Source organism: Pseudophryne corroboree, chromosome 4 (genome assembly GCF_028390025.1).
Source record: "Pseudophryne corroboree isolate aPseCor3 chromosome 4, aPseCor3.hap2, whole genome shotgun sequence".
Classification (NCBI taxonomy): domain Eukaryota; kingdom Metazoa; phylum Chordata; class Amphibia; order Anura; family Myobatrachidae; genus Pseudophryne; species Pseudophryne corroboree.
Window position 1 is genome coordinate 871,591,397 of NC_086447.1, and position 16,816 is coordinate 871,608,212.

The following is a 16,816-nucleotide window of genomic DNA, read 5'->3' on the forward strand; positions in this document are numbered from 1 at the left end:
TCTGGCGATGAAGGAAGAGCCCCGACCCTTTCTGAACTTATGTGATCGAAAGGACTGCATCTGATATTGAGGTGTTCTCTTTTGCTGTGGGGGAACATAAGGCAAAAAAGAAGCCTTACCCGCGGTAGCCGTGGAAACCAGGTCCGCGAGGCCTCCCCAAATAAAACCTCACCCTTGTAAGGTAAAGTTTCCATGTCTTTTTGAATCGGCATCACCCGTCCATTGGCTGTTCCACAGGGACAGTCTAGCAGAAATTGCCATGGCATTGACTCTTGAACCCAACAGCCCAATGTCTCTCGCAGCCTCTCTCATATATAACGCTGCGTCTTTAATGTGACCCAAGGTCAACAAAATTCTATCCTTATCTAGGGTGTCAATGTCAGATGACAAGTTATCTGCCCATGCAGCAATTGCGCTACCCACCCATGCCGACGCAACTGCCGGTCTAAGCAAGGCACCCGTATGCGTATAAATTGATTTTAAGGTAGTTTCCTGTCTGCGATCAGCAGGATCCTTGAGGGCTGTCGTGTCTGGAGATGGTAGCGCCACCTTTTTGGACAAGCGCGTTAAAGCCTTGTCCACTATGGGCGAGGATTCCCACCGTAACCTGTCCTGTGGGGGGAAAGGATACGCCATAACAATTCTCTTGGGAATCTGCAGTTTCTTGTCTGGAGTTTCCCAAGCTTTTTCAAATAAGGCGTTCAGCTCATGAGATGGGGGAAACGTTACCTCAGGTTTCTTTTCCTTAAACATGCAGACCCTCGGGTCAGGGACAGAGGGGTCCTCAGTGATATGCAAAACATCTTTTATTGCAATAATCATATAATGAATGCTCTTGGCCACCCTTGGGTGTAACCTCGCATCATCATAGTCGACACTGGAGTCAGAATCCGTGTCGGTATCAGTGTCTGATATCTGGGAAAGGGGACGTTTATGAGACCCCAAAGGGCCTTGTGACACAGTCAAAGCCATGGATTGACTCCCAGCTTTTTCCCTGGACTCTGCTTTGTCCAATCTTTTATGTAATAAAGTCACATTTGCATTTAAAACATTCCACATATCCAACCAAACAGGTGTCGGCGGTGCCGACGGAGACACCACAATCATCTGCTCTGCCTCCTCCCTAGACGAGCCTTCCGCTTCAGACATGCCGACACACACTTACTGACTCCCCCACACACACTGGGATATACAAATATGGGGACAGCCCCCCAATAAGGCCCTTTGGAGAGACAGAGAGAGAGTATGCCAGCACACACCCAGCGCCACTGGAACAAAGTCCCAGTCTGTACAGCGCTTTTAAAGGTATATAATACACTTACTGCGCCAATTAAATGTGCCCCCCCCCCCCCCCCCACTCGTTTTTGCCCTCTGTACTTGTGTTCAGCAGTTTAGAGTCCAGGGAGCAGCTTCTCTGCAGCTTGCTGTGGAGAAAATGGCGCTGGTTAGTGCTGGAGGATCAAGCTCCGCCCCCTCAACGGCGGGCTTCGCTCAAATTCTTTATACTGGCAGGGGTTTTGTAATATACTGCCTCCGCAGTATCTATTATGCTGGCCAGTGTCCCTTGAGGTTATTATTGCTGCCCAGGGCGCCCCCCCTGCGCCCTGCACCCTTACAGTGCCTTATGTGTGTGTGAGTGTGGGAGCAAAGTGAAGATCTGAAGTCTTCTGCCGCCTGTGATGTCCTCTTTCTTCTTATACTCACCCGGGTTCTATCTTCCGGCTCTGTGAGGAGGACGGCGGCGCGGCTCCGTGACGAACAGCAAGGACGACACCTGTGTTCCGACCCTCTGGAGCTAATGGTGTCCAGTAGCCTAAGAAACAGAGCCTATCACTTAAGTAGGTCTGCTTCTCTCCCCTCAGTCCCACGATGCAGGGAGCCTGTTGCCAGCAGTGCTCCCTGAAAATAAAAAACCTAACAAAATTCTTTTCAGAGAAACTCAGGAGAGCTCCCCTGTAGAGCACCCAGTCTCCTCTGGACACAGGATCTAACTGAGGTCTGGAGGAGGGGCATAGAGGGAGGAGCCAGTGCACACCCATACTAAAAGTTCTTTATAGTGCCCATGTCTCCTGCGGAGCCTGTCTATACCCCATGGTCCTTACGGAGTCCCCAGCATCCTCTAGGACGTAAGAGAAACATTGTGAAGTATTATACACTTACGGTGCATATGCAATTAGCAGTGGGGTTTACCTTGCAGGGATCGCTCAGTGTTTAACACCCTCAATTATTCTGCATTACATGTGGGGATGCAGGACCTAACTGAATAGGTCCGGACTGTCAATCTGCTTCGGAGTGGATATGCCCTTATATCCGATTTATCGGGATAAGGCAAATAAGGTGGTTATTATAGGTTCAGCACAGGGACCATAAATCCAATTAACCACCTGTTAGCACCATTAAGGAGGAACTATCATCCATTTGATCCATTGGGGGTCATTCTGAATTGATCGCTCGCTGCCGATTTTCGCAGCGATCAGGTAAAAATATGGCTAAACTGCGCAAGCGTATGCGCCGCAATGGGCACACGCGTCGTATGGGCACAGAGCATCGTTGCTGTGCACTGGATTTAGCGAAGATTCCATTCGCACAGCCGATCGCAAGGAGATTGACAGGAAGTGGGAGTTTCTGGGTGTCAACTGACCGTTTTCTGGGAGTGTTTGGGAAAACGCAGGCGTGTCCAGGCGTTTGCAGGGCGGGTATCTGACGTCAATTCCGGGACCTTCGTCGCTGCAATCATCGCACAGAATAAGTAACTACAGGGCTGGTCTTGTTTTGCACAAAATGTTTTTGTACCACCTGGCTGCACAGGCGTTCGCACACTTGCAAATCGAAAATACACTACCCCGTGGGCGGCGACTATGTGTTTGTACGGCTGCTAAAAGTAGCTAGCGAGCGATCAACTCGGAATGACCCCCCATATTGGAGATAGTTGTTCTATTACATATGAAAAGCAATAAATGTAATCAATATAAAGCCACATAATAACCTACTGTACAATCTAGTTTATATAACCACATCAACAGAAGAACATTTAACACACATCAAATCACCCACCACTCTTATACAGGAGATGTCCCAGCTGAAAATAGTGAGGCTCACCCAGAAAACAATATACACAGTATAAAAGTAGCAGAAACCTGTGAACCTAAAGGCCCATACACACTTGACGATAAAATGAACGACGTTGTTCATTTCAGCCCTCATCAACGACGTCGTTCATTATATCGTCAAGTGTGTATGCATCCAACGACCAACGATGCGCGGGACGTTAACGTCCATCTGTGGAGCATGTATGCTCAATTTGCACTATGGTCGTTACCGACCATAGACGTCGTTGAATGTGTATGGGACCAACGACCAACGATTTTTTTTGCCAGGCTATTATTTAAATCCACTGTCCAGCTTGGAAGCTGAATGGTCGTTGGTGTAGTGTATGCTTATGTCGTTTGCTCAGCTGTTCAAGGGAAGTTCAAAAGTTCAAGGGAAGTCGTTGACGATGTGTGCATCGTCAAGTGTGTATGGGCCTTAAAAGTAATTTCAGTTTCTCTAACGTCCTAAGTGGATGCTGGGGACTCCGTAAGGACCATGGGGAATAGCGGCTCCGCAGGAGACTGGGCACAAAAGTAAAGCTTTAGAACTACCTGGTGTGCACTGGCTCCTCCCCCTATGACCCTCCTCCAAGCCTCAGTTAAGATTTTGTGCCCGAACGAGAAGGGTGCACACTAGGTGGCTCTCCTGAGCTGCTTAATGAAAAGTTTAGTTTTAGGTTTTTTATTTTCAGTGAGACCTGCTGGCAACAGGCTCACTGCATCGAGGGACTAAGGGGAGAAGAAGCGAACTCACCTGCGTGCAGAGTGGATTGGGCTTCTTAGGCTACTGGACATTAGCTCCAGAGGGACGATCACAGGCCCAGCCATGGATGGGTCCCAGAGCCGCGCCGCCGGCCCCCTTACAGAGCCAGAAGACAGAAGAGGTCCGGAAAATCGGCGGCAGAAGACGTCCTGTCTTCAACAAGGTAGCGCACAGCACTGCAGCTGTGTGCCATTGCTCTCAGCACACTTCACACTCCGGTCACTGAGGGTGCAGGGCGCTGGGGGCGCCCTGAGACGCAATTAAAACACCTTGGATGGCAAAAAATGCATCACATATAGCTCCTGGGCTATATGGACGCATTTAACCCCTGCCAAAATACACAGAAAAACGGGAGATAAGGCTGCCGATAAGGGGGCGGAGCCTATCTCCTCAGCACACTGGCGCCATTTTCCCTCACAGCTCCGTTGGAGGGAAGCTCCCTGGCTCTCCCCTGCAGTCACTACACTACAGAAAGGGTTAAAAAAAGAGGGGGGGGGCACTAATTACGCGCAGTATTAAATAAAACAGCAGCTATAAGGGGAAAAACACTTATAATAAGAATTTACTCACCGGTAATTCTATTTCTCGTAGTCCGTAGTGGATGCTGGGAACTCCGTAAGGACCATGGGGAATAGCGGGCTCCGAAGGAGGCTGGGCACTCTAGAAAGATCTTAGACTACCTGGTGTGCACTGGCTCCTCCCACTATGACCCTCCTCCAAGCCTCAGTTAGGTACTGTGCCCGGACGAGCGTACACAATAGGGAAGGATTTTGAATCCCGGGTAAGACTCATACCAGCCACACCAATCACACCGTACAACTCGTGATATGAAACACAGTTAACAGTATGAAAGAATAGAGCCTCTCAACAGATGGCTCAACAATAACCCGATTTAGTTAACAATAACTATGTACAAGTATTGCAGATAAACCGCACTCGGGATGGGCGCCCAGCATCCACTACGGACTACGAGAAATAGAATTACCGGTGAGTAAATTCTTATTTTCTCTAACGTCCTAGTGGATGCTGGGAACTCCGTAAGGACCATGGGGATTATACCAAAGCTCCCAAACGGGCGGGAGAGTGCGGATGACTCTGCAGCACCGAATGAGAGAACTCCAGGTCCTCCTCAGCCAGGGTATCAAATTTGTAGAATTTTGCAAACGTGTTTGCCCCTGACCAAGTAGCTGCTCGGCAAAGTTGTAAAGCCGAGACCCCTCGGGCAGCCGCCCAAGATGAGCCCACCTTCCTTGTGGAATGGGCATTGACAGATTTTGGCTGTGGAAGGCCTGCCACAGTATGTGCAAGCTGAATTGTACTACAAATCCAACGAGCAATAATCTGCTTAGAAGCAGGAGCACCCAGCTTGTTGGGTGCATACAGGATAAACAGCGAGTCAGATTTTCTGACTCCAGCCGTCCTGGAAACATATATTATCAGGGCCCTGACAACGTCTAGCAACTTGGAGTCCTCCAAATCCTTAGTAGCCACAGGCACCACAATAGGCTGGTTCAGGTGAAACGCTGACACCACCTTAGGGAGAAACTGGGGACGAGTCCTCAATTCTGCCCTATCCATATGGAAAATCAGATAAGGGCTTTTACATGATAAAGCCGCCAACTCTGACACTCGCCTGGCTGAAGCCAAGGCCAATAACATGACCACTTTCCACGTGAGATATTTCAGATCCACGGTTTTTAGTGGCTCAAACCAATGTGATTTTAAGAAACTCAACATCACGTTGAGATCCCAAGGTGCCACAGGAGGCACAAATGGGGGCTGAATATGCAGCACTCCTTTCACAAATGTCTGAACTTCAGGTACTGAAGCTAGTTCTTTTTGAAAGAAAATCGACAGAGCCGAGATCTGTACCTTAATGGAGCCCAGTTTTAGGCCCATATTCACTCCTGCTTGCAGGAAATGCAGAAATCGACCTAGTTGAAATTCCTCTGTTGGGGCCTTTTTGGCCTCGCACCATGCAACATATTTCCGCCATATGCGGTGATAATGCTTTGCCGTAACATCTTTCCTGGCTTTAATAAGCGTAGGAATGACTTCCTCCGGAATGCCCTTTTCCTTCAGGATCCGGCGTTCAACCGCCATGCCGTCAAACGCAGCCGCGGTAAGTCTTGGAACAGATAGGGGCCCTGCTGCAGCAGGTCCTGTCTGAGCGGCAGAGACCACGGGTCCTCTGAGATCATCTCTTGAAGTTCCGGGTACCACGCTCTTCTCGGCCAATCCGGAACCACGAGAATTGTGTTTACTCCTCGCTTTCTTATTATTCTCAATACCTTTGGTATGAGAGGTAGAGGAGGGAACACATAAACTGACCGGTACACCCACGGTGTCACTAGAGCGTCCACAGCTATCGCCTGAGGGTCTCTTGACCTGGCGCAATACTTCTCTAGTTTTTTGTTTAGGCGGGACGCCATCATGTCCACCTGTGGACGACCCCATTGATTTACAATCATTTGGAAGACTTCTGGATGAAGTCCCCACTCTCCCGGGTGGAGGTCGTGCCTGCTGAGAAAGTCTGCATCCCAGTTGTCCACTCCCGGGATGAACACTGCTGACAGTGCTAGTACATGATTCTCCGCCCATCGGAGAATTTTTGTGGCTTCTGCCATCGCCGTCCTGCTTCTTGTGCCGCCCTGTCGATTCACATGGGCGACTGCCGTGATGTTGTCTGACTGGATCAGCACCGGCTGGTGTAGGAGCAGGGATTTTGCTTGACTTAGGGCATTGTAAATGGCCCTTAGTTCCAGAATATTTATGTGAAGGGCAGTCTCCTGACTTGACCATAGTCCTTGGAAATTTCTTCCCTTTGTGACTGCCCCCCAGCCTCGTAGGCTGGCATCCGTGGTCACCAGGACCCAGTCCTGTATGCCGAATCTGCGGCCCTCCAGAAGATGAGCACTGTGCAGCCACCACAGAAGAGACACCCTGGTTCGTGGAGACAGGGTTATTAAACGATGCATCTGAAGATGCGATCCGGACCACTTGTCCAACAGGTCCCACTGAAAAATCCTGGCATGGAACCTGCCGAATGGAATTGCTTCGTAAGAAGCTACCATCTTTCCCAGGACCCGCGTGCAGTGATGCACCGATACCTGTTTTGGTTTTAGGAGGTCTCTGACTAGAGAAGACAACTCCCTGGCTTTCTCCTCCGGGAGAAACACTTTTTTCTGGGCCGTGTCCAGAATCATTCCCAGGAACATTAGACGTGTCGTGGGGACCAGCTGTGACTTTGGGATATTCAGAATCCAGCCGTGCTGGCTCAGCACTTCCTGAGATAGTGCTACTCCCACTAACAACTGTTCCTTGGATCGTGCCTTTATTAGGAGATCGTCCAAGTATGGGATAATTAAAACTCCCTTTTTTCGAAGGAGTATCATCATTTCCGCCATAACCTTGGTAAATACCCTCGGTGCCGTGGAGAGTCCAAACGGCAGCGTGTGGAATTGGTAATGGCAGTCCTGTACCACAAATCTGAGGTACTCCTGGTGAGAATTGTAAATGGGGACATGCAGGTAAGCATCCTTGATGTCCAGGGATACCATGTAATCCCCCTCGTCCAGGCTTGCAATAACCGCCCTGAGCGATTCCATCTTGAACTTGAATTTTTTTATGTATGTGTTCAAGGATTTCAAATTTAAAATGGGTCTCACCGAACCGTCCGGTTTCGGCACCACAAATAGTGTGGAATAGTAACCCCGGCCTTGTTGAAGTAGGGGTACCTTGATTATCACCTGCTGGGAATACAGCTTGTGAATCGCTGCTAGCACCGCCTCCCTGTCTGAGGGAGCAATCGGCAAGGCGGATTTTAGGAAACGGCGGGGTGGAGTCGCCTCGAATTCCAGCCTGTATCCCTGAGATACTATTTGAGGGATCCAGGGATCCACCTGTGAGCGGGCCCACTGATCGCTGAAATTCCTGAGGCGGGCCCCCACCGTACCTGGCTCCGCCTGTGAAGCCCCACCGTCATGCGGCGGACTTGGAAGAGGAAGCGGGAGAGGACTTTTGTTCCTGGGGACCTGCTGTTTGCTGCAGCCTTTTTCCCCTGCCTCTGCCTCTTGACAGAAAAGACCCTCCTTTTCCCCGCTTGTTTTTCTGGGACCGAAAGGACTGAACCTGATAAAATGGCGCCTTCTTAGGCTGTGAGGGGACATGGGGTAAAAATGCTGACTTCCCAGACGTTGCTGTGGAAACTAGGTCGGAGAGACCATCCCCAAATAATTCCTCCCCCTTATAAGGCAAGACTTCCATGTGTTTTGGAATCTGCATCTCCAGTCCACTGGCGAGTCCATAAGCATCTCCTAGCAGAGATAGATAATGCACTTATTTTAGATGCCAGCCGGCAGATTTCCCTCTGTGCATCTCTCATGTATAAGACTGAGTCTTTTATATGGTCAATTGTTAGCAGGATCGTGTCTCTGTCTAACGTGTCAATATTTTCTGACAGTTTATCTGACCACGCAGCGGCAGCACTGTACATCCATGCTGACGCAATAGCTGGTCTGAGTATAATGCCTGAGTGTGTATATACAGACTTCAGGATCGCCTCCTGCTTTCTATCAGCAGGTTCCTTAAGGGCGGCCGTATCCTGGGACGGTAGTGCCACCTTTTTAGACAAACGTGTGAGCGCTTTATCCACCCTCGGGGGTGTTTCCCAACGTAACTTATCCTCTGGCGGGAAAGGGAACGCCATTAGTAGCTTCTTAGGAATTACCAATTTCTTATCAGGGGAAGCCCACGCTTCTTCACACACTTCATTTAATTCATCTGACGGGGGAAAAACTACAGGTATTTTTTTCTCCCCAAACATAATACCCTTTTTTGTGGTACCTGGATGTAAATCAGAAATATTTAACACCTCTTTCATTGCCTCAATCATGCAGTGAATGGCCTTAACGGGCATTAAATTTGACTCATCGTCGTCGACACTGGTGTCAGTATCCGTGTCGACATCTACTTGTGCCACCTGAGATAACGGGCGTTTCAGAGCCCCTGATGACTTTTGAGACACCTGGACAGGCACGAGCTGAAGACTCGGCTGTCCCACAGTCGGCATGTCGTCAAATTTTTTTATGTAAGGAGTCTATACGTGCACTCATTTCCTGCCATAATACCATCCACTCAGGTGTCTGACCCCCAGGGGGTGACATCCCTGCTAAAGGCATCTGCTCTCCCTCCACATCATTATCCTCCTCAAACATGTCGACACAGCCGTACCGACACTCTCCACACACACAGGGAATGCTCAAATAGAGGACAGGACCCACAAAAGCCCTTTGGGGGGACAGAGTAAGAGTATGCCAGCACACACCAGAGCGCTATATATATATACAGGGACTAACTGAGTTATGTCCCTAATAGCTGCTTTTTATATAATATACTGTATACAGTGCCAATTTTAATGCCCCCCCTCTCTTTTCCCTCTTACTGTACTGTAGAATTGCAGGGAAGAGCCAGGGAGCTTCCTTCCAGCCGAGCTGTGAGGGAAAAATGGCGCCCGTGTGCTGAGGAGATAGGCTCCGCCCCTTTTTCGCGGCCTATTCTCCCGCTTTTTATGGGATTCTGGCAGGGGTATTTACCTCATATATAGCCCCAGGGGCTATATATTGAGGTATTTTAGCCAGCCAAGGTGTTTTTATTGCTGCCTCAGGGCGCCCCCCCCCCCAGCGCCCTGCACCCTCAGTGACCGGAGTGTGAAGTGTGTATGAGGAGCAATGGCGCACAGCTGCAGTGCTGTGCGCTACCTTGGTGAAGACAGGATGTCTTCATGCCGCCGATTTTCCGGACCATCTTCTTGCTTCTGGCTCTGTAAGGGGGACGGCGGCGCAGCTCCGGGACCGAACATCAAGGCTGGGCCTGCGGTCGATCCCTCTGGAGCTAATGGTGTCCAGTAGCCTAAGAAGCCCAATCCGGCTGCAAGCAGGCGAGTTCGCTTCTTCTCCCCTTAGTCCCTCGCTGCAGTGAGCCTGTTGCCAGCAGGTCTCACTGAAAATAACAAATTCTAAGACTATAACTTTCTAAGAGCTCAGGAGAGCCCCTAGTGTGCATCCAACCTCGGCCGGGCACGAAATCTAACTGAGGCTTGGAGGAGGGTAATAGTGGGAGGAGCCAGTGCACACCAGGTAGTCTAAGATCTTTCTAGAGTGCCCAGCCTCCTTCGGAGCCCGCTATTCCCCATGGTCCTTACGGAGTTCCCAGCATCCACTAGGACGTTAGAGAAATAAGGTTATCCCTGTATATATATAGCGCTCTGGTGTGTGCTGGCAAACTCTCCCTCTGTCTCCCCAAAGGGCTAGTGGGGTCCTGTCCTCTATCAGAGCATTCCCTGTGTGTGTGCTGTATGTCGGTACGTTTGTGTCGACATGTATGAGGAGAAAAATGATGTGGAGACGGAGCAGATTGCCTGTAATAGTGATGTCACCCCCTAGGGGGTCGACACCTGAGTGGATGAACTGTTGGAAGGAATTACGTGACAGTGTCAGCTCTGTATAAAAGACAGTGGTTGACATGAGACAGCCGACTACTCAGCTTGTGCCTGTCCAGACGTCTCATAGGCCGTCAGGGGCTATAAAGCGCCCGTTACCTCAGATGGCAGATATAGACGCCGACACGGATACTGACTCCAGTGTCGACGGTGAAGAGACAAATGTGACTTCCAGTAGGGCCACACGTTACATGATTGAGGCAATGAAAAATGTTTTACACATTTCTGATAATACGAGTACCACCAAAAAGGGGTATTATGTTCGGTGAGGAAAAACTACCTGTAGTTTTCCTGAATCTGAGAAATTAAATGAGGTGTGTGATGATGCGTGGGTTTCCCCCGATAACAACTGATAATTTCTAAAATGTTATTGGCATTATATCCTTTCCCGCCAGAGGTTAGGGTGCGTTGGGAAACACCCCCTAGGGTGGATAAAGCGCTCACACGCTTGTAAGGGCTCTACCCTCTCCTGAGATGGCTGCCCTTAAGGATCCTGCTGATAGAAACAGGAGGGTATCCTAAAATGTATTTACACACATACTGGTGTTATACTGCGACCAGCAATCGCCTCAGCCTGGATGTTCAGTGCTGGGTTGGCGTTGTCGGATTCCCTGACTGAAAATATTGATACCCTAGATAGGGACAGTATATTTTTGCCTATAGAGCATTTAAAAGATGCATTTCTATATATGCGTGATGCACAGCGGAATATTTGCCGACTGGCATCAAGTCTAAGTGCGTTGTCCATTTCTACCAGTAGAGGGTTATGGACACGACAGTGGTCAGGTGATGCGGATTTCAAACGGCATTTGGAAGTATTGCCTTATTAAGGGGAGGAGTTATTTGGGGTCGGTCTTTCAGACCTGGTGGCCACGGCAACAGCTGGGAAATCCACGTTTGTACCCCAGGTCGCCTCTCAACATGAGAAGATGCCGTATTATCAGGCGCAGTCTTTTCGTGGACAAGCGGGCAAAAGGTTCCTCATTTCTGTCCCGTGACAGAGGGAGAGGAAAAAAGGCTGCAGAAATCAGCCAGTTCCCAGGAACAGAAACCCTCTCCCGCCTCTGCCAAGCCCTCAGTATGACGCTGGGGCTTTACAAGCAGAATCAGGCACGGTGGGGGGCCCGTCTCAATGAATTTCAGCGCGCAGTGGGCTCACTCGCAAGTAAACCCCTGGATCCTTCAGGTGATATCTCAGGGGTACAAATTGGAATTCGAGACGTCTCCCCCTCGCCGTTTCCTAAAGTCGGCTTTACCGATGTCTCCTTCTGACAGGGAGACAGTTTTGGAAGCCATTCACAAGCTGTATTCCCAGCAGGTGATAATCAAGGTACCCCTCCTGCAACAGGGAACGGGGTATTATTCCACACGGTTGTGGTACCGAAGCCGGACGGCTCGGTGAGACCAATTCTAAATCTAAAATCTTTGAACACTTACATACAGAGGTTCAAATTCAAGATTGAGTCACTCAGAGCAGTGATTGCGAACCTGGAAGAAGGGGACTACATGATGTCTCGGGACATCAAGGATGCTTACCTTCATGTCCAAATTTACCCTTCTCACCAAGGGTACCTCAGGTTTATGGTACAGAACTGTCACTATCAGTTCAGACGCTGCCGTATGGATGGTCCACGGCACCCCGGGTCTTTACCAAGGTAATGGCCGAAATGATGATATTCCTTCGAAGGAAGGGAATTTTAGTTATCCCTTACTTGGACGATTCCCTGATAAGGGTAAGATCCAGGGAACAGTTGGAGGTCGGTGTAGCACTATCTCAGGTAGTGTTGCGGCAGCACGATTGGATTCTCAATATTCCAAAATCGCAGCTGGTTCCGACGACTCGTCTTCTGTTCCTAGGGATGATCCTGGACACAGTCCAGAAAAAGGTGTTTCTCCCGGAGGAGAAAGCCAGGGAGTTATCCGAGCTAGTCAGGAACCTCCTAAAACTGAGCCAAGTCTCAGTGCATCAATGCACAAGGGTTCTGGGTAAAATGGTGGCTTCCTACGAAGCAATCCCATTCGGCAGATTCCACGCAAGAACTTTCCAGTGGGACCTGCTGGACAAATGGTCCGGGTCGCATCTTCAGATGCATCAGCGGATAACCCTGTCACCAAGAACAAGGGTGTCCCTCCTGTGGTGGTTGCAGAGTGCTCATCTTCTAGAGGGCCGCAGATTCGGCATTCAGGACTGGGTCCTGGTGACCACGGATGCCAGCCTGCGAGGCTGGGGAGCAGTCACACAGGGAAGGAATTTCCAGGGCTTATGGTCAAGCCTGGAGACATCACTTCACATAAATATCCTGAAGCTAAGGGCCATTTACAATGCTCTAAGCTTAGCAAGACCTCTGCTTCAAGGTCAGCCGGTGTTGATCCAGTCGGACAACATCACGGCAGTCACCCACGTAAACAGACAGGGTGGCACAAGAAGCAGGAGGGCAATGGCAGAAGCTGCAAGGATTCTTCGCTGGGCGGAAAATCATGTGATAGCACTGTCAGCAATTCCGGGAGTGGACAACTGGGAAGCAGACTTCCTCAGCAGACACGACCTCCACCCGGGAGAGTGGGGACTTCACCCAGAAGTCTTCCACATGATGATAAACCGTTGGGAAAAACTCGACAGGTATTGCGCCAGGTCAAGGGACCCTCAGGCAATAGCTGTAGACGCTCTGGTAACACCGTGGGTGTACCAGTCAGTGTATGTGTTCCCTCATCTGCCTCTCATACCCAAGGTACTGAGATTGATAAGATGGAGAGGAGTAAGCACTATATTCGTGGCTCCGGATTGGCCAAGAAGGACTTGGTAACCGGAACTTCAAGAGATGCTCACGGAGGATCCGTGGCCTCTACCTCTAAGAAGGGACCTGCTCCAGCAAGGACCCTGTCTGTTCCAAGACTTACCGCGACTGCGTTTGACGGCATGGCGGTTGAACGCCGGATCCTGAAGGAAAAAAGGCATTCCGGATGAAGTCATCCCTATCCTGATCAAAGCCAGGAAGGATGTAACCGCAAAACATTATCACCGCATTTGGCGAAAATATGTTGCGTGGTGCGAGGCCAGTAAGGCCCGACGGAGGAAATTCAACTGGGTCGATTCCTACATTTCCTGCAAACAGGAGTGTCTATGGGCCTGAAATTGGGGTCCATTAAGGTTAAAATTTCGGCCCTGTCAATTTTCTTCCAAAAAGAACTAGCTTCAGTCCCTGAAGTTCAGACGTTGTAAAAGGGGTACTGCATATACAGCCTCCTTTTGTGCCTCCAGTGGCACCTTGGGATCTCAATGTAGGTTTTGGGTTCCAAAAAGTCACATTGGTTTGAACCACTTAAATCTGTGGAGTTAAAATATCTCACATGGAAAGTGGTCATGCTGTTGGCCCTGGCCTGGGCCAGGCGCGTGTCAGAATTGGCGGCTTTATCCTGTTAAAGCCCTTATCTGATTTTCCATTCGGACAGGGCGGAATTGAGGACTCGTCCTCAGTTTCTCCCTAAGGTGGTTTCAGCGTTTCACCTGAACCAACCTATTGTGGTGCCTGCGGCTACTAGGGACTTGGAGGACTCCAAGTTGCTAGACGTTGTCAGGGCCCTGAAAATATATATTTCCAGGACGGCTGGAGTCAGAAAATCTGACTCGCTGTTTATTCTGTATGCACCCAACAAGCTGGGTGCTCCTGCTTCTAAGCAGACTATTGCTCGTTGGATTTGTAGTACAATTCAGCTTGCACATTCTGTGGCAGGCCTGCCACAGCCAAAAATCTGTAAATGCCCACTCCGCAAGGAAGATGGGCTCATCTTGGGCGGCTGCCCGAGGGGTCTCGGCTTTACAACTTTGCCGAGCAGCTACTTGGTCAGGAGCAAATACGTTTGTAAAATTCTACAAAATTGATACCCTGGCTGAGGAGGACCTGGAGTTCTCTCATTTGGTGCTGCAGAGTCATCCGCACTCTCCCGCCCGTTTGGGAGCTTTGGTATAATCCCCATGGTCCTTACGGAGTCCCCAGCATCCACTTAGGACGTTAGAGAAAATAAGAATTTACTTACCGATAATTCTATTTCTCGTAGTCCGTAGTGGATGCTGGGCGCCCATCCCAAGTGCGGATTGTCTGCAATACTGGTACATAGTTATTGTTACCAAAAAATCGGGTTATTGCTGTAGTGAGCCATCTTTTCTAGAGGCTCCTCTGTTATCATGCTGTTAACTGGGTTTAGATCACGAGTTGTACGGTGTGATTGGTGTGGCTGGTATGAGTCTTACCCGGGATTCAAAATCCTTCCTTATTGTGTACGCTCGTCCGGGCACAGTATCCTAACTGAGGCTTGGAGGAGGGTCATAGGGGGAGGAGCCAGTGCACACCAGGTAGTTCTAAAGCTTTACTTTTGTGCCCAGTCTCCTGCGGAGCCGCTATTCCCCATGGTCCTTACGGAGTCCCCAGCATCCACTACGGACTACGAGAAATAGAATTATCGGTAAGTAAATTCTTATTTTTCCTTTACGAGTTTATTATTTAGATGCTGCAAAAACTTATATTTACTAAATAAATAAAAAATTGTCAAAACAAACTATTTTTATACTTTTTTTATTTACACATCACTTTCAATTTCAATAATTTGAGTGTTATTTTAGGTTTTATTTCATCTAATTGATAAAGTTTAGAGTTTTTTTTGGTTTTTTTTAATTACTGAATCTTATGACTGCCTCAACGCGGAATTCTTCCTGGGTGATGTCTTTCTATTCCGTCCTAAGAAAAAGGAAATAATCAATGCCTATTCTTGCCTCAATATCTAGCGAAACTATTAGGAGAGTTTTTGAAACCATCCATTCTCTAGTGCGGATATACTCTATAGGCATATGTAGGTTTACATTAAACAAATGTAGCGGATTCGGTCAGAGTTTGGACAACTGGAAGATGAAAGATTCTGTAATTACCATGATAGGATCAGAAAACTATGTGATTTTATCTTCCGGTCATGTCATCCACATGGGACATGTAAACATCACATGAAAAAAATAAGAATTTACTTACCGATAATTCTATTTCTCGTAGTCCGTAGTGGATGCTGGGAACTCCGTAAGGACCATGGGGAATAGCGGCTCCGCAGGAGACTGGGCACAAAAGTAAAGCTTTAGGACTACCTGGTGTGCACTGGCTCCTCCCCCTATGACCCTCCTCCAAGCCTCAGTTAGGATACTGTGCCCGGACGAGCGTACACAATAAGGAAGGATTTTGAATCCCGGGTAAGACTCATACCAGCCACACCAATCACACCGTACAACCTGTGATCTGAACCCAGTTAACAGCATGATAACAGAGGAGCCTCTGAAAAGATGGCTCACAACAATAATAACCCGATTTTTGTAACAATAACTATGTACAAGTATTGCAGACAATCCGCACTTGGGATGGGCGCCCAGCATCCACTACGGACTACGAGAAATAGAATTATCGGTAAGTAAATTCTTATTTTCTCTGACGTCCTAGTGGATGCTGGGAACTCCATAAGGACCATGGGGATTATACCAAAGCTCCCAAACGTGCGGGAGAGTGCGGATGACTCTGTAGCACCGAATGAGAGAACTCCAGGTCCTCCTCAGCCAGGGTATCAAATTTGTAGAATTTAGCAAACGTGTTTGCCCCTGACCAAGTAGCTGCTCGGCAAAGTTGTAAAGCCGAGACCCCTCGGGCAGCCGCCCAAGATGAGCCCACCTTCCTTGTGGAATGGGCTTTTACAGATTTTGGCTGTGGCAGGCCTGCCACAGAATGTGCAAGCTGAATTGTACTACAAATCCAACGAGCAATAGTCTGCTTAGAAGCAGGAGCACCCAGCTTGTTGGGTGCATACAGGATAAACAGAGAGTCAGATTTTCTGACTCCAGCCGTCCTGGAAACATATATTTTCAGGGCCCTGACTACGTCCAGCAACTTGGAGTCCTCCAAGTCCCTAGTAGCCGCAGGTACCACAATAGGCTGGTTCAAGTGAAACGCTGAAACCACCTTAGGGAGAAATTGAGGACGAGTCCTCAATTCTGCCCTGTCCGTATGAAAAATTAGGTAAGGGCTTTTATAGGATAAAGCCGCCAATTCTGAGACACGCCTGGCTGAAGCCAGGGCCAACAGCATTACCACTTTCCATGTGAGATATTTTAAGTCCACAGTGGTGAGTGGTTCAAACCAATGTGATTTTAGGAACCCCAAAACTACATTGAGATCCCAAGGTGCCACTGGAGGCACAAAAGGAGGCTGTATATGCAGTACCCCCTTGACAAACGTCTGAACTTCAGGAACTGAAGCCAGTTCTTTCTGGAAGAAAATCGACAGGGCCGAAATTTGAACCTTAATGGACCCTAATTTTAGGCCCATAGACAGTCCTGTTTGCAGGAAATGCAGGAAACGACCCAGTTGAAATTCCTCTGTAGGGGCCTTCCTGGCCTCGCACCACGCAACATATTTACGCCAAATACGGTGATAATGC